Raw genomic sequence first — 23,800 nt, forward strand, 5'->3', positions numbered from 1 at the left:
GTTGTTGTCAAAAACCAAAGGGAGGGGGTATTTATAGGATTCTTGACCCAATGGGGAGAGGAAGGGAATTCCCTTGGCCAATGGTAGAAAAAAGTGGTTCTTTTAAACTAATGGGAAGAAAAAAACGAAAATTTGGGCCAATGGGGTGGGAGATAGTTTTTTCGACTAATAGGAAAAGTGAGTCTTTTTTTGGGGCCAATGAGGTGAGAATATTCTTTTTTGGCCCAATGGGAGGTTGTGGCATAGGGTATGCTAGTGGGATAGTGTAAAATGTGCAAGCGAGTGAAGAGAAAAATCTCTTCACCCATCGGGTCAGTGGAACTCAAATCCTGACCATTGACGGCCGCACACAAGGCAGGGTAGGGGTGCACGAGGCATGCATGGGTGCGTGCAAGAGACGGGTAGTGGGGGCACATTGGCTAGTAGGGTACAATCATACTGGCCTGCGTTTGTGTGTGGGCTGGCCTGTGTGCGTGTGCGGGCTGGTCTGCGTGCGTGAGTGGGCTGGCCTACTACTATGCACCAACATGCACGTGGAAAAATATAACTTTCCAGGGAAGATTGTGGGAGATCTAAAAATCTATTTTTGACGTACCATATATCGTTGGAATCGCATTTCTAAGTACTATCCATTGGTATTATCATTTTGATCAGATTCTTTCATATATAAAATGTCAAAATGAGACCCTCTTTTCTCCCACATAGGGTTTCTGAGGATTTTAGGTAGGGGATGTTTCTAGGTTTCCTTAGTCAATCATCATCTCTGTTGATCGGAAGAAAGAAGTCATGTCCAAGATCCGTATTACATCATAGACGAAGGGGGTGATAAAATTGTGTGTCTTCAAAATGCCCATCTTTAACCGAGGCCTATGCCAATGGCCGAAGGGAAAAGAAAAGAATGACCACATTTTATCACTCGGAGCATGTACTGACGTCATTTTGCTCATTAATGATGGAGTTGAAAAATGCAATAGGTAATATCTTTTAACTACTTTAAATTTTGAGACTCACCTAGATTGCCAATTTATAGGAAAGAAATTCGCTGTTTTTCCAATCCTGCAAAAGACGTTAGTACTTGATCTTTATCTTTTCCTATATTGGGCTTCCATGTGCCAATCTAGGGAATTTGGTCTCCAGGTTGGGTCCTTCGACCCAATCTGGGCTATCTGGGACCGTCGATTACAAGAAAGAAATTCGCTGCTCTTTTAATCTTGCAAAAGAAAAATATTTGGATTCCTGAACTTTTCTTGGTCGGGCTTTCATGTGCCAGCTAAGGGAATTCATCAATGAGATCGAGCCACTCAGAGCCGATTCAAAGAGATTGGGCCACCTGGGGTTGGATTAATGCAATTAGGCCACCTAGGGCCGGTTCAATGAAATTGGGCCACCTGGGGCCGGGTAAATACAATTGGGCCGCCTAGGGCCGATTCAATGAAATTGGGCCACCTGGGGCCGAGTAAATGCAATTGTTTCTTTTCTTGACTTTCCCTTGATTCTTGATTTTTGGCTCTTTGATTGGGAATCTTGCTCTTTGCTTTTGATTTGGAATCTTGCTTTTTTGCTTTTGATTTGCTTTTTACTTTGAATTTTGACTATGAAAAATTCTTTACCTAGCAATAAAATTTTGACTTTTATCTTCCTCTTTTCCTTGTGATATAATTTTCACCTACCACATGAATTTGAATTTTACTCTCCTTTTGATTTTTACTTTCCATTTTCATGTGATATAATTTCCACCTTCCACAAAAATAATTTTGAACTTGGTATTAGATTTGTACCTTGGAATTGGAATCTCAAATTTTTTTTTTTGGGGAAAACAAATTTTTTACCCATAAAATGCCCCCCCATTTGTTTATTCCTCATTCTAACTTTTCTGAGTTAAGAACAATTTGTGAGTGAGTGAGCTCGGGTTTTGGAATCTTCTCGAGGATCTGAACCCTTTTGCCTTTTTTCGGGTTTCTTCAATTTTTTTTTTTGTAGATCTTCAAGTTTTCCTTGAAGTTTTTCATCTTTCCCTTGAAGATCTTCATAGTTCTTGAGGAAGGAGTCCTTTGGGGAATTTGACATCTTTTCAGACTTTCGTGCAAATTGGGGAACTTCTTGGGGTTTCTTGTGATTTTGGAAAATATGGCTAAAAGAAAAAAAAGAAAGACTTGTGGAGAAGTCCAGCTGGATGGTTGTAGCAATTCTTCGCAAAGGGATGAGGGCCTTTCAGATTGGTACTCCGGACAGACTCTCCATAACACTTAGAACCATATCCGTAACTCGGTATGGGCCTTTTGGTAAGTCTTTACATTTCATTCATTGTTTGCTCATTCATTTTTTTTGTTTTTATTTTATTTTATTTTCATTTATCATTTTTATTGTTACCTTTATTACTATGAAAGGGGGTACCACCAACCTTAGCCTTGTATGGCCATCCGAATATGGTTTGGGCATGGTATAAGATACTTCCCCCTAGGAAATTCAACCCGGCATTGGTAGGGGCCCTGATGGAGCGATGGTGGCCGAGTACCCACTCCTTTCATCTTCTTATTGGCAAGATCACCATCACGCCTTTGTGCTTCTATGCCTTTATAGGCATACCATTTGGGGGGAAATCCTTAACCCTTCCTGAGACTCCGATAGCTAGGGAGTTTGCAGACTTGACAAGCATTGATATTACGGATCATCAGATACATATCTGCCTTGGTGAGATTAGTGCACATTGGTGGAGCACTAGCCTGGGGTTAAATGTTAGGATTTAAAATGTAACAGCAAGCGTACAGATTAGTGTAGCTCCAAGTCAAACACAAGGAGAGCAGCCACTTTATTTTTGGCTTCTTTTAATAATGAGAAAGTGAACCGATTAATGATTGTGATCTAAGTCTAACTACCGTCCTAAACATATGTATCTAAAATAACATCCTAACCATTCTTCATCTAAGAATTTAAATGCGCAACCCACTCAATTAAAATTAAATAAATAAATAACTGAAAATAAACAACCCACGCAATTAAAAAGCAATGAAGGAAGAAAATACTGAAATAAAAATAAAGTAAAAGAAAGGGGATAAATCTAGAGAGTGGCTCACAAGTAGGTTTCTCTACTTAGCCTGAGAGATGCATCATAATATGAGTTTCCCTACTTTATCAGAGAGTCACTCTTACAAGGTTACTCTACTTGACTTTAGGGAAAGGGAGGCAATTAAAATAAAAACAATAAAATGATGGTTCTATGGCTAGGAGGGGCAAAGCCAACACATACACTAGTCATAAACCTTGGGGGAAAGAGAAAGCAATAATGTAATGACTGAAATTAAAATCTTAAATTAAGAAAGAAAGGCTAGTCAGAAGAGGGAATGAGAAGGGGGAGAGAAGACTATTGAAGAATCCTACCTATTTGAATTAATACTTGAACTTGAAAGCTTGGGTGATTTAAGATACTACTAACCCTAAAAACAAATCTTGAAAAAAAACTGAACTTGAAAAAGAGATGCTCCACGACTTGTGATCTTGTCACCTAGATCTAAGCCTAGAACTAGAACTTAAAAATTACAACTCAATTGCATAAATCATAAACATAAAAAGCTGAATAAAAATAAAAGAGTGCTTGCATTAATTGAAATAAAAAGCTATTACAAAAGTGATTAAAGTAAAAACAAAGAAGAACTAAAACTAAAGAGAGAGAACTAAAACTAAAGAGAGAGAGAGAGAGAGAGAGAGAGAGAGAGAGAGAGAGAGAGAGAGAGAGAGACAACTAAAAAAACCTAGAAGAAGAATGAAAAAAAATGTCTCCTCTTACATGAGTTGTATTTATAGGGAATGAAGAGGCAGGGGTAAAAAATTTCTCTTTCCTAAAAGGGAGAAACCCACAATTGGTAGGTGAGATCTTTTGAGACCAAAAGTATTAAGGTGGAGGAGAGAGAATAGAGAAATAAACTTGGAGAAATTTCCTATAATTTTTTTTCTTATTTTCTTTCCTTTTTTATTTATTTTTCTCTTCTTTTTCTCCCTCTCTTCAAATCTTGCGCACAACCCTTGTTGGCCAATTTTTTTTCTTTCCCTTGGATGATTTTCCTTCTTGCTTTGTGTGATTTGGATAATCTTCTGGTGATGATATGGAGTAGAGAGAACATTTGGATAAGATTCATTTTTCCCTTTTTTTTCTTTCCTTTTTTTTTCTCTTCTTGCATAAGAAACCCCTCCCATGATTTTCCTTACTTTGAAGTTTTGGACAATTTTCTAATTTGATGTGGAAATCCCCTCCATGTCCTTAGTGCTTTAACTGAGTGAAAAGCAAGAAATCTTCAACAAAATTCTCCAAAAAAAAGACAACCATGAGATTCGAACTTGAGACCTCCTGGTGAGCAAGGATATCTCACCAACTGCAGTAGGTAGTTGTTGTTGGAGAGATATGACGTCCGATAATGCTTAAGGCCTTTAAAATACAAAACCTGTAAAACGAGAATAAAACTCAAGGTAGCTCCATTCTAAATATGTATAAATGCATGTTTTTCTACTTAGATTTCACACATAAATGTGCTCATCATAATTCCCCTACACTTAGACTTTGCTAGTCCTCGAGTAAAACAAAAAGAAAAAAAATAAAATATAAATAACAAAAAAACAAAATCACTTTCGTAGGAATCACGGTTGCACTTAGCATGTGCAACAAACCTTTAAACCCCTAGGTCACCCCTAGTGGATGAGTTGTGTCTTGTGGGTGTTTACAGTGAATATACACCTAAAATTCAGAAAAAACAAATCTCAACCTTGGCTAAAGGTAAGGGTCATACCAATCCAGAGCAAAGATAATTTCTCTTACAAGGGACTCCTACACTTGAACTTACCCCATAACAATTCCAGGTACTAGCAAATTTCTTAATTTGGAACTCACCGCGTCTCTTCCAAAACATCCTTATCTTAAGGCAAAACCACTTGTGAAATAAGGAACCAAAGACTAAGGCGTTGGAGTGTTTTTGACTAAACATGTTACTAAGCATTAATGATATATATACATTTTTTTCCTTTTTTCGCTTAATAAACTCTATTCTACTCCACTACTTTTGACATGAATGACAAGGTGGAGCAAACACCAAACACCCAAGGTACTATGTAGCTTCACTTTTTACATATTCCCACAGAGACAGTGATGCTAGAGTTCTTTAAGAAATTTCTTCCCTAAGAGTTTCGATCAAGACACCATGCTTCTTGAGGCACAATGACCTGTCTAGTTCTAAGGAAATCAACTCTTACTTTTCATTTATATCACTTTCTATACTTCATTTAAAATTATGTATTTGTCAACACATGTCAAATTAAAAAGAAGGTCTGAACTCCAAATCAAGAGTACAAGGAACCCACAGACTTACATATGGTCCAACACCGTAAAACAAGGGTTTCTTATTTTTCTAAAGAGAGTCCCACCTCAAGACACAGGCTTGTTTCTTCTTATCAATAGGGTTTTTATATGTTCAAGATGGGTACCATAATCAAAATTATTACTTTCATACATCAAGCAACCGAATGGTATGATCATTTACCAAAAACCAAAGTAGGACTTCATCCTTAGCAAGCTCAAAAATAAAAAGAAAAACAAAGGAAAACAAAGGAAAAAAAGCAAAAATAAAAGAGCTGGTTTTCCTCCCCGAAACTTAAGTCATGCAATGTCCTCAATGCATGGAAAGAATTAAAAGCAAAGACAATGCAAAGGGGGTCATACCTGGGTAAAAGTCAATCATCTATGTAAAGAGGTTTATGGAGATCCATGACCTCTTCACTAGCAGTAGTAGGAAACTCGAGGAATGGTTTTAAACCCTGATCATTAACCTTCAAAATTACCCCTATTCCTGAATTCAGAATCTCCACAGCCCCATAGGGATATACATTATGGACAACAAATGGGCCATCCCATTAGGATCTAAGCTTACTAGGAAAAAGATACAATCGAGAGTTGTACAATAAGACCTTATCACCAATTGTAAAAGATTTACGCAGAATGTACTTATCATGGAAAGCTTTAGTCTTTTCCTTGTAAATCCTAGAATTTTCATAGGCATCATTCCTAAGTTCCTCAAACTTAGATAGTTGGAGCCTACGATAACTTCCTGCATCAGACAAATCAAAGTTGAGCTTCTTGATGGCCCAAAAGTCTTTATGCTCAATTCAACTGGTAAGTGACATACTTTCTCATACACCAGATTGTAGAGAGACTAACCAAGGTCGGTCTTGAACACAGTCCGATGGGCTCACAAGGCATCAATGAGCCTAAGGGACCAATCCTTACTGTTGGGATTAATAGTTTTCTCCAAGATTTGTTTGATCTGCCTATTAGATACCTCCATTTGGCCACTAGTTTAGGGGTGATAAGGGGTAGATAACTTATAGGAGATCCCATACTTTTTCATCAAGGCCCATTACAAAAATGAGTACCCCTTATCACTAATTATAGCATGTGGTGTACCAAAGCGGGAAAAGAAATTTTCTTTGAGAAACTGGACCACCACTTTGTTGTCATTAGATTTATAAGGTATGGTTTCTTATTTAGAAAAATAATCAACGGCTAAAAGTATATACAAATTCCCAAAGGAGTTAGGGAATGGTCCTATGAAATCGATGCCCCACATATCAAAGATCTCAACTACTAAATTAGGATTGAGGGGCATCATATTCCTCTTGTTAATATGGCCAAAAGACTTGCAGGTGGGACAAGCCTTGAAAAATAAAAAGCATATCTAAAAAGACTGGGCCAATAAAATCCTCATTGGAGAACCTTTGCGGTAGTCTTTTTGGTCCAAAATGTCCACCACATTTATGATCATGACAAAAAGATAAGAGAGAGTGTTGCTCATGATCAGACACACAACATTTGATAATTTAGTCAGGACAAACTTTAAAAAGATAAGGATCATCCCAAAAGAAATGTTTAACTTGGGAAAGAAAATGATACCTATCTTGGGTGGACCAATAATCCGGAGTTACACCTAAAACTAGAGAAGTTGATAATGTTAGTGAACCATAGTTCACTGGACACTACAAGTAACTATTCATCTAAAAATTCTCATTAACAGGAGAATCGATAGTCAAGGAATTGGGAAGCCGGGATAAATGGTCTGCAACTAGGTTTTCAACTCCTTTCTTATCTCTAATTTTTAAATCAAACTCTTACAAAAGTAAAACCCACCTAATATGACTGGCTTTGGCATCTTTCTTCTGAACTAGGTATCTAGGAGCAGAATGATTAGTATACACCACCACATGTGAACCAACTAAGTAAGACCAAAACTTTTCTAACACAAACACAACAGCTAAAAATTCTTTTTTAGTAATTGTATAGTTGAGTTTGTGCATCATTTAGGGTCCTATTAGCATAGTAAATGACAGTGGGAAGCTTTTTAATCCTTTAACCTAAAACCGCTCCTAATGTAAAATCTGAAGCATAGGAGCAGTCCTTCTTAGGTCCAAACAGGTGGTTGAACAATGGGTGCATTGGTTAACTCATTCTTAAGTTGCTTGAAGGATTCTAAGCACTCTTTAGAAAACTCAAAAGTTTGATCTTTGGCAAGTAATGAAGTGAGAGGTCGGGCTAACTGACTAAAGTTCTTAATAAATCTTCTGTAGAAGCCAACATGGTCCAGAAAAGACCGAACGTCCTTAACAGATTGGGGAGGTGGTAAATTATCAATTAAATCTAATTTGGCTCTATCTATCTTAATTTCCTTCTTGGATACTACATGGCCTAAAACAATACCAGATTTAACCATAAAATGACATTTTTCCCAATTCAAAACCAAATTCTTAGATATGCATCTTTTCAAAACTAGGGAAAGATGGTGAAGATATTCAGAATATGAATTTCTATGAATTGAAAAATCATCCATAAATATTTCTAAGAATTTTGTAACCACATTAGAAAAGATACTCATCATGCATTGTTGGAACGTAGCAGGGGTATTGCAAAGCCCAAAGGGCATATGCCTGTAAGCAAACGTTCCATATGGACATGTAAAAGTGGTCTTATGTGGTCTTCTAAAGCAATTGAGATCTAATTATAGCCAGAATATCAATCATGAAAATAATAGTATTTATGTCCAGCTAACCTCTCTAACATCTGATCAATGAATGGTAATGGGAAGTGGTTCTTCTAGGTTGCCGCATTAAGTTTCCTATAGTCTATACATACTCTCAACCGCTGACTGGACACAGGTTAGAATTAGTTCATTATTGGCATTAGGAACTATAGTCACACCAGACTTTTTAGGCACTACGTGAACTTGGCTTACCCATTGACTGTCAAAAATAAGATAAATTATTCCATAATCCAAGCACTTTAGGATATCTTTCTTAAAGGCTTCAATCATCACTAGGTTAGCTTTTCATTGAGGTTCCATGGATGGTTTGAAATTCTCCATAAGATGTATATGACGTTGCATAATAGAAGGGTTTATATCCTTGATATCAGCCATGGTCCAACCTAGGGCTTTCTTATTGTCTTTTAACACCTTAAGTAATTCATCTTCCTGACTAAAATTCAAATCTAAAGAAATTATTATTGGATGAGTCTGGTCAGGCCCTAGGAAAGCATACCTCAAATTAGATGGCAACTCCTTAAGATCTAGCTTAGAGGGCTCAACTATGGAAGGTTTGGGAATAGAATTAGAAATGAGTCCTAAGGGCTCCATAGGTGTGTGAAGACTCAAGACTTTAGAAAGGAAATTTTTACTATCATCATCGAACTCATCCATACATTCTTGGAATTCTAAATCAAAATCAATATAAAAGTTGGTAATTAAATCATCAGAAAAATCCAGAAAATCTTCAAGCATATTGATCTCTTCTTCTATATGTGGTTGCTTGCCTATCCTAAATATGTTAAATTCAACAGTTTGGTTTCTAAAAGATAATCTTAGGAAACCATTCTGGAAGTTGATTAATGCATTACTGGTAGCCAGGAATGGTCTTCCTAGAATTATTAGAATTTCATCCTTGGTTGAGAAGGGCATTGTATCTGACACAATGAAATCAACTGGGAAATAAATTCCTCCACCTTAAGTAAGACATCCTCAACCATCTCTTTAGGAATCTTAACAAACCTATCTGCCAACTGAAGAGTAGCTCCAGTGGCTTTCAATTCTCCCAATCCTAGTTGCTTATACACATGGTAAAGTAAAAGATTCACACTTGTGCTAAGGTCAAGTAAGGCATGCTCAATGTAGGTGTTGCATATGACATAAGCTATGGTAGGGCTCCCTGGATCTAGGATATGGCATCCAAAAGAGGGATGTTCACTTCTACCTTTTTGAAGACTTTTAAAATCTTATCCATAGAAGCAGTCTTCTTTTTATTTATCAACCGATTAGGAAAAGGGATAGGAGGACCATAAGGATTCTTAACAATTTGCCCTTTTTCAGAAGAATCATTTTTGGTTTCCTTAACCAAATCATCTTTAGTTTCAGAAGAATCTTTAGGTTCATCAGACGAACTTGGAACAGGAGGCACACTTGTGTCCCTAACAGAAGAAGAGTTAACAGGAGTAATAGATGGGGAAGATTTAGGAACACTCAGTTGGTACTCTCTATCACTCCTAAGGGCATAAACAACATTACATTGGTTGGAGGGACCTTGTTGGGTCTGACCTTGTACTACATTCAATGATGCATTAGGAGGTGCTTGTGAACTAATCTAGTGCTAATGCCTAGGGTTAGGCTCTGGTTGACTTGGCGAAGTTCCCTTCTCCCTCTCACGCAAAATTGAGATAACTTGGGTGAGTTCTCTCGTAAGATTTTGATGGCTTGTCATGAGGAAGGTCATATTCTTTTCCAAATCACTTACTCTACTTGCCTCTCCAGTGTTGGTAAACCCAGAGGATTGCTGATAAGATGATAGGAGAGGGGGCCTATGGTAACTAGCCTGAGATGCTACATTTAGCCTAGTAAAAGTATTTGAGGTAAAGGGTTGTTATGCAAAGAGAGGCCTTTGGGGTCCAGGTTGACCTTGACTATGAAAATTGGAAGGCCCTGCTTAGTTGCCCTAGTTCCAGGGGAAATTTGGGTGATTTCTCCATCCTGGATTGTAAGTGTTACTATATGAATTATTCTGATATAAGTCATTCACACTTTTATTGGTAGAGCCTCTAGAGGTGTTAGAGCATTCTTCTATGACATGTCTAGGGGACTCGCACCAAGCACACATCTTAACCAAATGATGGCTCTTTAGGAACAATAGCCTCAATCCTTTTAATTAGGCTATCTAGGTGGGCTTTCTTGGCTACTAACCCATCCACAAAATATCCTTTTCCTCCTATGATCCTTTCACTCTCTTGGGTTGATTTCCACTCACGGGTTTTTTCTACTAAGTCAAGTAAGAATTTCCATGCCTTTCCTTTATTTGTAAAGGATGTAAATCCCCCAGGACACATAGACTCTATCATTTGTTTAGTTAGGTACTCAATACCCTCATAAATTATTTGACATAAATGGCTTAAGTCTAGGCCATGATGAGGGCATTCTTGGAGTAGATCCTTGAATCTCTCCATAATTTGGAAAAGGACTCACTAGGCTTTTTCCTAAACTGAAGGATATCACTTCTAAGCTTATTGGTCTTGTGAGTTGGAAAAAACTTCTTAAGGAAGACAACTGTGAATTTCTCCTATATGGTTATGAAATTTGTGGGTAACCTATACAATCACTTCTTATCTTAGTCTTTCAATGCAAAAGTGATGAACGTAAGCTTAACAGTATCATCAGAAAGCTATTGGACATTAATTAGAACACATACCTCTTCAAAATCCCTAAGGAATAGGTATGCATCCTTAGAGGGCCACCCATGAAAATGGGGCAACATAGTGATGTACTGAGATTTGAGCTCAAAATTATTGCCCTGTGCTTGTGGTAGAACTATACAAGAAGGTTGGGCTGTTCTAGCAGGGTAGAACCTATCTTTCAGAGATTTAGGAGGAGGATTTTTATGTTGGTCTTCAATTTTGAAGGGTCTTAAAGAGAGCAAACGTATAGGGTCATTACTTGTTGGATCTCTTCTATCTAACCAATTCTTAGTATTACGTACACACCTAACACTTATGTAAAAAAAACTACCCACAACTAGAGTAAGCCAAGCACAAAAGAATGGAAAGAAAATTTTTATGATTTTTATGATTTTTTTTTCTTTTTAGGAGTTTACCGATAGGGATTCGGGGTTGCTCAGGTCGAAACCTATCTTTATAATACTGTGAGGCTTAGTGACCTCCACCGATACAACTATTATTGCAACTTGTTCTTCTCAGGAATTCAATAAATAATAAAAGAAAAAGAAAACAAAGCACTCTAATTTACCAAAAAAGCAAAAAATAACATGGAACTGTCTCCACAGGACGAAACCTGTCTTTATCATACCATGAGGCTTGGTGACCTCCACCGATACAACTATTATTGCAACTTGTTCTTCTCAAGAATTCAATAAATAATAAAAGAAAAAGAAAACAAATGTTAGATTTACCTAAAAAGTAAAAACTAACATGGAACTGTCTCCCCGGCAATGGTGTCAAAAACTTGTTAGGATTTAAAATGTAACTGCAAGCATACAGATAAATGTAGCAACGGGTCGAACACAAGGAGAGCAGCCACTTTATTTTTGGCTTCTTTTAATAATGCAAAATGAACTGATTAATGGTTGTAATCTAATTCTAACTACCGTCCTAAACATATGTATCTAAAATAACATCCTAACCATTCATCATGTAAGAATTTAAATACAAAAGCCACATAATTAAAATTAAATAAATAAATAACTGAAAATAAATAACCCACGCAATTAAAAAGCAATAAAGGAAAAAAATGCTGAAATAAAAATAAAGTAAAAGAAAGGGGATAAAGCTAGAGAGGCTCACAAGTAGGTTTCTCTACTTAGCCCGAGGAATGCATCATAATATGAGCTTCCCTACTTTACCAGAAAGCCACTCTTACAAGGGTTACTCTACTCGGCTTTAGGGAAAGGGAGGCAATTAAAATAAAAACAATAAAATGATGGTTCTATGACTAGGAAGGGTAAAGCCAGCACATACACTAGCCATAAACCTTGGGGGACAGGGAAAGCAATAATGTGACGACTGAAATTAAAATCCTAAATTAAGAAACAAAGGGTAGTTAGAAGAGGGAATGAGAGGGGGGAGAGAAGACTATCGAAGAAGCCTACCTACTTAAAAGCTTAGGTGATTTGAGATACTGCCAACCCTAAAAACCAGATCTGGAATTAAACAAATCTAAAATTTCTAGGCCTGGAAAAAACAAATCTTGAAAAAAAATTGAACTTGAAAAAGAGATGCTCCACGGCTTGTGATCTTGTCACCTAGATCTAAGCCTAGAACTATAACTTAAAAATTACAACTCAATTGCATAAATCATAAAAATAAAAAGGTAAATAAAAATAAAAAAGTCCTCGCATTAATTGGCATAAAAAGCTATTACAAAAGTGATTAAAGTAAAAATAAAGAAGAAATAAAACTAAAGAGAGTGAGAGAGGGAGAGAGAGAGCAACTAAAAAAAACCTAGAAGAATAATGAAAAAAATCCGTCTCCTCCTTTTACATGAGTTGTATTTATAGGGAATGGAGAGGTAGGGTAACAAATTTCTCTTTTCTAAAAGGGAAAAACCCACAATTGATAGGTGAGATCTTTTGAGACCAAAAGTGCTAAGGTGGTGGAGAGAGAAGAGAAATAAACTTGAAGAAATTTCCTATAATTTTTTTACTTATTTTCTTTCTTTTTTTAATTTATTTTTCTCTTCTTTTTCTCCCTCTCTTCAAATCTTGCGCACAAGCCTTGTTGCCCGATTTTTTTTCTTTCCCTTAGATGATTTTCCTTCTTACTTAGTATGATTTGGACAATCTTCTGGTGATGATGTGAAGGAAAGAGAAGATTTGGATAAGATTTATTTCTCATTTTTTTATTTTATTTTTTTCTCTTCTTATGTAAGAAACCCCTCCCATATTTTCCTTACTTTGAGGATTTGGACAATCTTCTAATTTGATGTGAAAATCCCCTCCATGCCCTTAGTGCTTTAAGTGAGTGAAAAGCAGGAAATCTTCAACAAAATTCTCTAAAAAAAAAAAAGACAACCATGAAATTCAAACTTGAGACCTCCTGGTGAGCAGGGGAATTTTGCACACCATAGCTCAACAACTACCTTGTTGGAGAGATATGATGCCCAATAATGCTTAAGGCCTTTAAAATACAAAACCTACAAAAAGAGAGTAAAACCCAAGGTAGCTTCATTCTAAATATGTAAAAATGCATGCTTTACTACTTACATTTCACACATAAATGTGCTCATTGATAAATCTGGTAACATTGCACCTGTGACCTGCTCTTTCCTATTGTTTGTTGTGGGTCAGTATCTCTTCAGTGATCTCCGAGGAGGGGTGGATATTATCCTGGTAGCCTTCTTCCAGAATATTTGGGAGATAGACTCTTGGGATTGGGGTGGGGCTACCTATGCATACCTTTTTCTAACCCTAGACCTATTGTCATATGGAGACCGAGGTCTCAAGAGAGTAGGCTACCTTCTCTAGATAATTCTTGTACTCATTTCCTTTCATTTGGTTGCATTTCCTTACTTTTATCTTTTAAATCAGCCCTGGTGCTTTGAGCACATGGAGATTATAGCCCCCAGGCTGAAGGCCCTCAAGCATTGCCCTTTCCTATAGTCACGAGATGGGAAAACAATTGGGTACTTAAGGGCCGGCGTCATCCTCTAGGAACCATTGCTCGTTCTCTTTTGAACAGTCTTACAGAGGTATACCACATTTGTCATTAAAATTTCTTCTGTCCTATGATGTACTTACTTCTTCTTGGATTCGCAGGTCACTTGGAGGTCGTTCTAGCCTCTTACATTCCCAAACCTTGATGAAGTTGCTTTGGCTAGGTATCTATCTGAGAATTGGATCCTATTCAGGGGCATATAGAGCCATTCTTGGTACTTGGGAGAGAGAGTCATACCCCAGTGGTTTGATTTGAAGGCACGCCTCTTCTCTTGTCTCCCTCCTTCCACCATGCATTGTCCAGAGTGCATTCCTGTAGACTAAATTGAGAGGTTGGCCGATGGAGTATGGGATGATTCATTCCTTGACCGGGATAGGGACTACAAAACCTTCCTTGAGGAGGAGACAATATGCACCCCTCTTAGCCTTGATGGTCCAGTGGTATGTTGCTCTTTCTTGAGTATTTCCTTTGTGCTCCAATTTCTTTTTGCCTTGGTCTAGACTAAAGTTCTTTCACGGAAGAACACGATGTGTAGATCTTTCTACAGTTTAGTCACATGTCAGTGCTATTGGTCTATCACAAAATGGACCCTCTACTAGTGCGGGTGGGTCTCTCAGAATAGCCACCATCCCCTTCTATAGCTTCCCAGGTTGGTGCTAACCCAACGCAGGCAATCCTAGCCTCCCTCATCTTCTGGAGCAGAGAACAGATGTAGATGCTTCCCTTGGGCTACCCATTCCTTACGAATATGTAAGTATCTAACCATCCCTCAATTGACTTTTGATCTCCTTTGACTGATGCACTCTTTCTCAAGTGTCTCGGGAGGTCTATTCTAGATCAGGAAGATGCATTATGGCTTGTGTGAGGCGATGATCACCAAGGTATTTTCTAGCTCTTTTTCTTTTTTTTTTTCCCTTCTTCTTTTATTACTCTTCTTCTTGATCCTCTCCTATATTTCTTAGGACGGAAGGATTGTCGCCTTGGAGAGCCAAGTCAGCTCCTACCAACAGGAGAATGCCCATCAGCATGCACTGATTCAAGATTTGACCCAAAGACTGGAGAATATTGGACTGGCATCCCTGAGCTCCTTGTCATTCCATGGAGTGACTCAGAGTATGGTTCAAATGAGGATTTTGGCCCTTAGGGATCTGTTCCTGTAGTTCCTACAAGCACAAACACATGTATCTTTTTCTTTTCCCTTCCCTTGTTTGTTCACTCTTCTTTTTATTTTAGCATTTTATGGATGGAAATCTATCTTTGGCACAAAAAAAAAAATTCTTTTATTTATGGTTGAGAATGTTTAGGAAAAATTAATTCCACAATTCAAGACTTCAATAGAACAATCGGGATAACACGGAAATCCAAATATTTCTTCATTTTACTACCAAGTGAATTATAAGAAAATAACTTCCCTACCATAAACAGGATAGATAGGTAATAATATAGGGAGACAATTCTTGGGGTGGGTAAAAGTTCACCAACTCCTTGGGGTCGTCTGCTTCCAGTCCAAACTGTCGATTGATGTAAGTGGGCAAGTAAAAAGACGTATGAATCAATCCTATCAACCTGATGTAATTGTACCCAAGGTTCTTCATCAAAAAATCCTCCTGTGGCTTCCTTGGGCATCTCCATGCAATGTTTTTTGTAGTTCTTCCTTGTAAGTACTCTTTCCAATCAACAATGAGCTTGAATTCCAGGGCTTCCCTCCTTTCCTGGTAGCAAAGAGCTCCGAGTCGGCATTCTTTTAATGGCCTTTTAGCTTTAGCTTATCAAGTAGCCATAGTTGGAAAATGGTGGCGCTTTCATGGTAATGATCAAGTCTGAACCTATGGCGATGGCTCATGTCATCAAGTCCTTTGAATGTCTCTGCAAGGACTATGGGAATGATATCTCTTCCTTTCTTCAATTGTTTTGTCACTTCTATTAGGATAGTTGGTGCACCACTTCTCGGAGTTTAGAGAACATAGCGAGCTATCATGTATAGTAGATAAGCATCCTATGACCTCTGCTGATGGATTCCCCCCAGTGGTAGGTATCGACTGAAGATTCTGTCCACCTTCAGAATATCAATCGTTCCATATATGATGAATTGCTTCATTTCCTTCTTTTCCCATCCGAAAAAGTCCTAAATCTCTGCTGAGTGATATTTCTTCAAAGATGATTGAATCAACTTGTTCTTAGGTGGAGATAACATATAAACTCAAAATTCCTCGAGAGTTGGACAAATCTCAACTTATCCAAACTGAAACACATGAAGATTGGTATCCTAGTGTTGAGGCACTTGTTGGAGTACACGGTGACGTAGCTTAATGAACCTGATCCGACCAAGTATCAACATATTCACAGATTCTTGTAGTCCTGGTGCCGTCATGTTTATGTCCAAAGTCCATTATCTCAAAGTCACATCCAACGAGTCCATGACTTTTCCTGCAACCATCACAAATAAAAGGAAAGATGATGATTTACTAAGTATCACTCATTTGCTAATGACAGCCAAACCTTCACCACTATTGTATCAAACACACTCTCTTTTTTTTTTTTTACTGATCAAGGATGAGGAATAAATTGGCCTTGATAAACTGGTGCCAAGTGGTGACTTTTGGGAGATGGAATTCTGGATATGAATCTGGAGGACCATAGATGGGTGACGGACATCCAATGGCCTTACATGCCAAATGGCGATTCTTAGGGGACACAAGCTATGATGATCTTTTTAGATACCTTGATTATTAATTTAGGAACCAATTTATTGCCTTGATCTAGTTGAGACCGCACTTGCACATATCAAGTTGCCTATGTATCCCTCGAGAGGAATCAGGTCTAACATAGTTCAGGCTATTCACCCTATTAGACATAGTATCTGTTGAGTTGATCTATGTTGACTAGCCCGGGTATTTCTTTGCCGTTGTGGTATATGAGTTTCACAGCTTTGCTTGGTAGAATTTCTTTGACGGTGAATAAACCACTCTAGTTGGGCCTGAATTTCTCTCTTGGGTCATGAATTGGGGCTCTTTGCTCTCGAAGAACAAGTTCCCCTTCTTCTATGTGACGGGGCTTTACATTCTTGTTGAATGCCCTTGCCATTCTTAGTTTATATTTCTTCAGATTATCCATGGCCTTCATACGCCTTTCATCGAGAAAGTTGAGCTCATCGTGTCTGGTCTTCACCCATTCTCCTTCAAGTAACTGACTATCAAGAAGCACTCTTAAGTATGACATTAGGAGTTCCATGGGCACCACTGCTTCAACCCCATACACCAAAGAGAAAGGAGTTGCCCCTGTCGAGGATCGTACAGAAGTCCGACATGCCCATAGGGTAAGGGGTAACTTATCCACCCAATCCTTGTGTGTTTCAACTATTTTTTACATGAAGACTCTGATGTTTTTGTTGGTTGCTTCTACTGCCCCATTGGTCTGTGGCCTGTGAGTGGTAGAGCGATGCCTTCTGATACCGAACTTTGTGCAAATTTTATCAATTTTACTTTAGAAATGGGATCCCTGATCGATAGGTACTCCATATCGAATAATGATGTTTTCTTGGATGAATTTTGTCACCTTAGTTAATGTAAGGACTGCATATAACTGGGCTTTTACCCACTTAGTAAAGTAATTGATGGCTACCAAGATGAATTTGTGACCATTGGATGCCTTGGGGTTGATCTTCCCAATGATGTCAATGCCCCAAGTAGAGAATGGCCAAGGAGAACTGAGTGACTGCAACTCTGTTCGTGGGATATATATGATATTGGAAAATATCTAACATTTGTGACATTTCTTGACAAAACTCATGCAGTTTGCTTCCATTGTATTCCAATAGTATCCCAGCCCAGGAATCTTCTTAGCAAGCATCTTGGCATTCATATGGGGTCCACAAAGGCCCTGATGAATTTCCTCCATGATGGTTATAGCTTGTTCTTCATCCACACATAGCAACTGTATTCCGACATAGAACCTCTTGTACAATAAGTCTTCTTAAAGGATAAACTCTGATGAAATCCATAATATGAGTGAACCAAGACCGACCATCTATGGTGAGAGAGTTTACCGAATTGTGATAAATGGGCCTACTTCTTTGTTCTACCAGGAATGGTCAAACCCTAGCCATAGGATTGCATTCTACCATGGATGCCAAGGTTGCAAGGGCATCAGCAAACCTATTGTTCTCTCTGGAAGTATTCAAACGAGATCTTTTCAAAGTGTTCAATCACCTCTTCCAGATGTTCTTGGTACGGCTTCAGCATTTCATCTCTGGTCTTCCACTTCCCTTGCCACTGACAAATGATAATGGATGAATCTCCATACACCTTAATCCTTTTCACCCCAATGGTTAGGCGAGTTTCAAGTCCCAAAGCACAAGCTTCATATTCAGCAATATTCTTAGTACAGGGAAAATCAAGGAGGAATGATGAAGGCAAAATAAAGATGTCAAGAGTAATAAGCAATATTCCCGCACCACACTCCTTTTGATTAGCTACTCCATCAAAGAACAATTGCCATTCATTAGTTGTGTCTTCTTCTTCTATTGCTATGATTTCTTCATCAAGAAAGGCATCATCTAAGGCTCTTCCATCTTCTATGGGGTGGGCAACCAAATGATCAACTATGACTTGCCCCTTGATAGATTTCTCAGTAACATAGGTAATGTCAAATTCTGATAGCAGAAGCGGCCACCAGGCCACCCTTCCTGTTAGAGTTTGTTTCTCAAAGAGGTACTTGATTGGATCCATCCTTGAGATCAAACATACTAGATAACCTACCATATTGTGTTGCAGCCTTTTCATTACCCAAATCAGTGTAGCACAAGTTTTTTCCAAAGATGAGTACCGCGTCTCATATTCCAGGAACTTCTTGCTGAGGTAATATATGGCATGTTCTACCCCCTTTTTCATCTCTTTTTGCGCTAGCAATGAGCCCATGGAATATTCTCCTATGGATAAGTATAATAGAAGTGGTTCTTCTTCCACTTGTGGTGTCATTACTGGTGGATTCATGGGGTATCTTTGATCTTATCAAAAGCTTATTGGCATTGGTCATTCCATTTCGTGGGCTGATTCTTCTTTAGCACCCTAAAAAATTGGTTCACAGATTGCAGTCAACTGAGCTACGAATCTGCTGACATACTGGATGTGACCCAAAAATCCTCGTATTTGCTTCTCAGTCCGAGGTGGGGGCATCTCCTAAATTACCTTGATCTTGATAGGGTCGACTTCAATGCCTCTTTCACTCACTAAGAAACCCAATAATTTTCCTGCTGTTGCTCTGAATACACACTTCTGAGGATTCAACTTTAGCAAATACTTCTTGATCCTTTCAAAGAATCACCTTAGTGCGGGGATATGCCCCTGCCAATATTTTGACTTTACTATCATGTTAACCATATAGACTTCCACATCTTTGTTCATCATGTCATATAATATGGTCATAGCTGCTCTCTGATAAGTTGCCCCAGCGTTCTTTAGCCCAAAAGGCATCACCTTCTAACAATAGATTCCCCATGGAGTGGTGAAGATTGTTTTTTCACGATCTTCTAGGTGTATACTCACTTGATTGTATCCCGAGAATCCATCCATAAATGATAACAAGGCTTGCCGTGTTATCCACCAATACATTAATGTGAGGTAATGGGAAGTCATCTTCAAGGCTTACCTTGTTAAGATCTCGGAAGTCTACACACATTCATCCCTTGCCATCTTTCTTTGGCACTGGTACAATGTTGGCCAACCATTGGGGGTATTTTACCACTTGTAGGAACCCTACATTCCACTACTTCACAACTTCATCCCTATTCTTTTCACTCAATTCCAGACACATTCTTCGGAGCTTTTGCTTTACCAGCTTTGCCCCAAGATAGGTCAACAAGTGGTGTTGCTCAATGTTAGGGTCTATACCAGGCATTTCCTCATAAGACCAAGCAAAGACCTTGGTGAATTCCTTCAGAAGACTAATCATCTGTTCTGCTTTTTTGTCATCAAGGGTAGCGCCAATTTTTACCTCTCGAAGGCATTGGACGGTTCCTAGATTAATATCTCAAGTATCCTCACAGATGGGTTGGGATTTCTTTGGTTTGAATTGTTTTATTAACTCTTGATATTTATTAAGATCATCATCAGAAAAAGGAGGCAAGTCATACTCGGAATCAGAAACTTCATTAATGAAAGCAGGAGTAACAGACTCGACATACACAAACTCTGGGCTCTCCTTAAGAGGGGAGGCTGACATGAAATCATAAACACTAGACTCAACAATTGACTCGACTATAGACTCGATGATTGGTTTAATGCTTTCATCAGTGGTATCCATTTTGATTCACTCAACAGCCTGAGTAAACTTGAAATTCTCCCCAATGCTAGTCCAGTTTAGGAGCAATTCTATGGCTCGATGGATGATGAGATGTGTGATGAGCACATTTATGTGTGAAATATAGGGTAGTAAAACATGCATTTTCTATAATAGTGCAATGGTTCTTCTGGATAGGTGTTTGTTTCTTCACAAATACCAGCCGATTAACCTCGTGCTCTCGAAAGCTGAACTTTTTGAGAGGTAAAGAGGACGAAATTCTGAGCAAGATGGACGTGTTCAATTAAAAGTACACATTCGTTTGGTCACCCGTACAAATGATTATTCTTTTGGGTCAGAAAAAGAATAATGGATCAGAACTGAACCGAGATGCAGAACCAGCCTGTTGCAGTTGATTCGGACAGTATATACAAACCATCATTCTTTGTGCTCTTTTTTGCTTCGCATAAGTGCTTCTTCCTTTGAAAGGCTTGGGCTTGAGCTCATGTAACTCTTGAGCTTGTGGCTTTTTCAAAATGGAATAGATGTGACCTTTCAGATTCGTGGGTATCTATAGACTCCAGATGAGTCTTATCTTCTTTTCCCATTCCCTCTTCAAGAGTACTCGGGGATCTGGCAATTACTTTGACCGGATCAGTATTGTGGGGTTGTTAGAGGAGAACCCATCTTCAATCAGTGATACTTCTACTATTCCATTGATGCAACTGTCCTGATCATTTTCTTTGGCTACCATTTGCTATTGTTCTACCTCATGAGTTACCTAGTCGAACTCATCTTGAAAGAATACTTCAAACCCTGGTTGCATCTTTGTGATGGTTTCATCAAACCATGGCTCAACATTTCCACAAAAGGGAAAATCTTCTCCTTCCCTTATGAAGTACCCATTGAGAGTGGGGTAGTAAGAGGTGGAGATTTTTCTAGTCATCCTTAGTACCTTCTACCCTTTGCTGCCCTTCTTGCACCTTGGTTTGGGGGTTTGAGGAATGTACCCTAGACCACTCTTTCCTTTGCTAACCATCGGAGTAGGTAATTTTGAAACACCCTGATGATACTCTCCCAATCCCATCCTTGGAAAGTATTGCATGTTCCTCATCATCTGATTTACTGGAGGGCTCCATATAGCTTCATAGTTAGTCAAACTCTTTTCATCTGGCATTTCCTTGGTAAGTGCTGCACAAGTTTCTTCTATTTCAAAACCACTAAGTTGAACTTCCTGGTCTTGTTCTTCTCCATTTTCAATGTTGGCTAAGGTGTTCACCACTTCGGGATCTCCGGTTACTGTAACCACCTTTCCTTTATGAATAAATTTCATTTTCTGATAGAGACTAAAGGACACTGCCTTTGCATTATGTAACCAAGGCCTTCCCAACAGCATGTTAAAAGATGCTGGTATGTCAATGATCTGGAAGTCAATATCAAACTTCATAGGGTCATGTATTACAGCGATGGTGAGGATGCCAAGGATCTTTCTCTTAGTGTTGTCATATGCCCGTATGGTTTAGATTGATAGCCTCATCTCTTCTAAGTTGATGCCATTACTCTTTGTCGTTGTCAAGTGTAGAAAATTCAAAGAGGACCCGTTGTCAATCAGAACTAGGAAACCACCTTGTCCAAACATTCTACAGTGATGTGTAGAGCATTATTGTGCTGGGCTCTTTTGGGGATTTTAGAGTCTGAGAACATCAATGACTGTACTGTATATGTTACCCCCACTATATATGAGAGGTGTACCAGATCTATCTCGAATGGTACTTGGAAATTGGTGAGACTTCAAAACTGCTTCGTGGTGTGTGGGGGAGGCCATCAACAATCCCCAAATTGAGATATTAGCTTGGGACTTCTTGAGCTAAGCGAAGACTGGATTCTCTGGTTTTTTCTTCACGCCAGTGGTTCCTGCCCCAATAGTTCTTGACTGTTCTATGGCTAGGGCCTTACCCTTGAAGTCTCTTCCACTCAGAGTTTCCATTACATTGGTAGGTTTCTTCACGATGATCTCTATGGGATAGCAATCTTCATCATCACTATTTGTTATGGTAATTATCCCTACCATGGGGTCATCTTCTTCCTCAGATTCCTTTTCACTACTTGGGGTAGGAGGTCGAGGTCCTCCATAAATGTCCATAGCCCTAACTTATACCTTCTTGACTGCATTGGAAAGTCATGCAACTACTGTATCTATCATTTTTGTAAGTGTGGAATGTCCCCATATTTTCTCAAGGATTATCAACTGCTCGGTGTAGCAATGTTCACTGATGGCCACTTCACCTAACATTCGATCAATTCCATCAGCCTCGAGTTTAATCTCAACCAAACGATTATAAACATAAGCCATATGTTCTGCTATAGGATTTTCTTCACCTTCAACAATGATCTCATAGCCTTCACTATCCTCTGAATCTGATGTCGGATCTTCCCCTTCCACGTGAATTGTGAGTGCCAGCTAAATAGCATCTGTGGGATCAACTAATAGGTCATCTTCACCAATTGCATATACAAAATATCCTCCTAGATCCCTGGGTGAGGAGTTCCCTGATTCATCATCATCATCATCATTGTGCCAAGGCTTTTGGTAGTCATCCCAATCTGGGTACACATCATTATCTTGAGAGTCAGAGTCATCTCCATCATTCTCATCCTCACTTTCGTCGTCATCGTCGTCATCGTCATCATCATCCTCTTCACTGATTTCCCCCTCACTTGGTTCTTCATCAGATTCCTCTTGACCCTCAAATTCCCCCACATCCAAACGTTCGTAGTATTCAGAGCATATGGATCAAAAACTTTTCATAGGGCTAGACTTGGTCTCATTGGCCCGAAGATGGATTAGGCCAGACTTATCATTTTTTGTGTGACTCCCGATGTGGATTAGGGAGGTGTGCTCTTTAATTTGTTCTCCCATTGACAATGCTATCACTGCTCTAAGGAGGTCATCTATGACTTCTTTAATCACCTCTAGATTATCCTCTGAAGATACAGTGGGCTGAATTAGAGAAATGGGATCACCATCCTAGCCTTCTCCTAAAGCATTCACTGATCTTGTTGATGAGGTCATCTTTGGGGAGTCTGGTAGTATGAGCATATCTTTCAAATTGTACCCATCCATCCATCCATCCTTCCTTCGGGTTATACACCAATCCTTGAGAATGGGTTTGGTATGAGGGTGATGAGGGATATGAGGCGGGGTGGTATGAAGGTGATGTGATAGAAGAAATGGGATATTGTGAGGAAGATAGGGGGTGATAAGATGTTGGGATCGCTTCTTCATGATGTTATGGTGAAGGTTGATGATATGGTGAAGGTTGATAATATGATGGAGGTTGGTAATATGGTGAAGGTTAGAGATATGCTGGAGGTTGGAGATGTGATGCGGTGGATTCTTCTGTTGATGAGGAAGGATGGGTGGCTTTCTCGTAAGCCTTAGTATTTTTACTCATGGCTCTCCTGTAGGCACAGTTTTCCATGTGATTCTTCCGAGCCTGAGGTTCAATGAGTTAAGTAGGATCACTCTCTGCTGGTCCTTCATCTAGATTGTTCACATGGTCATAAATCATTGGATGACAAAAATTCTTATCCATCTGATACATGTGAACAATCCTTCGGAAGGAGTCGCAATCCTTTTGACAAGAATCCTTAACGTATCCACGGATGTGCCCTACCAATTCTGGAGGAAGGGAGAACCTTTGCACAAGCTGGAATTTCTCTTATCATTCAACATGCCTCTCTTGTTGGTATTTCTTGGCATCCTTAATAAAATGGGTTGGATCATAG

General features: G+C 38.8%; 1 non-coding gene across 1 annotated transcript; it reads left to right on the top strand.

Moving 5' to 3' along the window:
* The first annotated feature begins 10,469 nt into the window (after positions 1-10,469).
* LOC122058527 lies at positions 10,470-10,575 on the top strand. The gene has a single exon (XR_006133821.1). It is a non-coding gene; the product is annotated as a small nucleolar RNA R71 (small nucleolar RNA).
* Positions 10,576-23,800: the final 13,225 nt, after the last annotated feature.

Source organism: Macadamia integrifolia, chromosome 12, assembly GCF_013358625.1.
Source record: "Macadamia integrifolia cultivar HAES 741 chromosome 12, SCU_Mint_v3, whole genome shotgun sequence".
Lineage (NCBI taxonomy): Eukaryota > Viridiplantae > Streptophyta > Magnoliopsida > Proteales > Proteaceae > Macadamia > Macadamia integrifolia.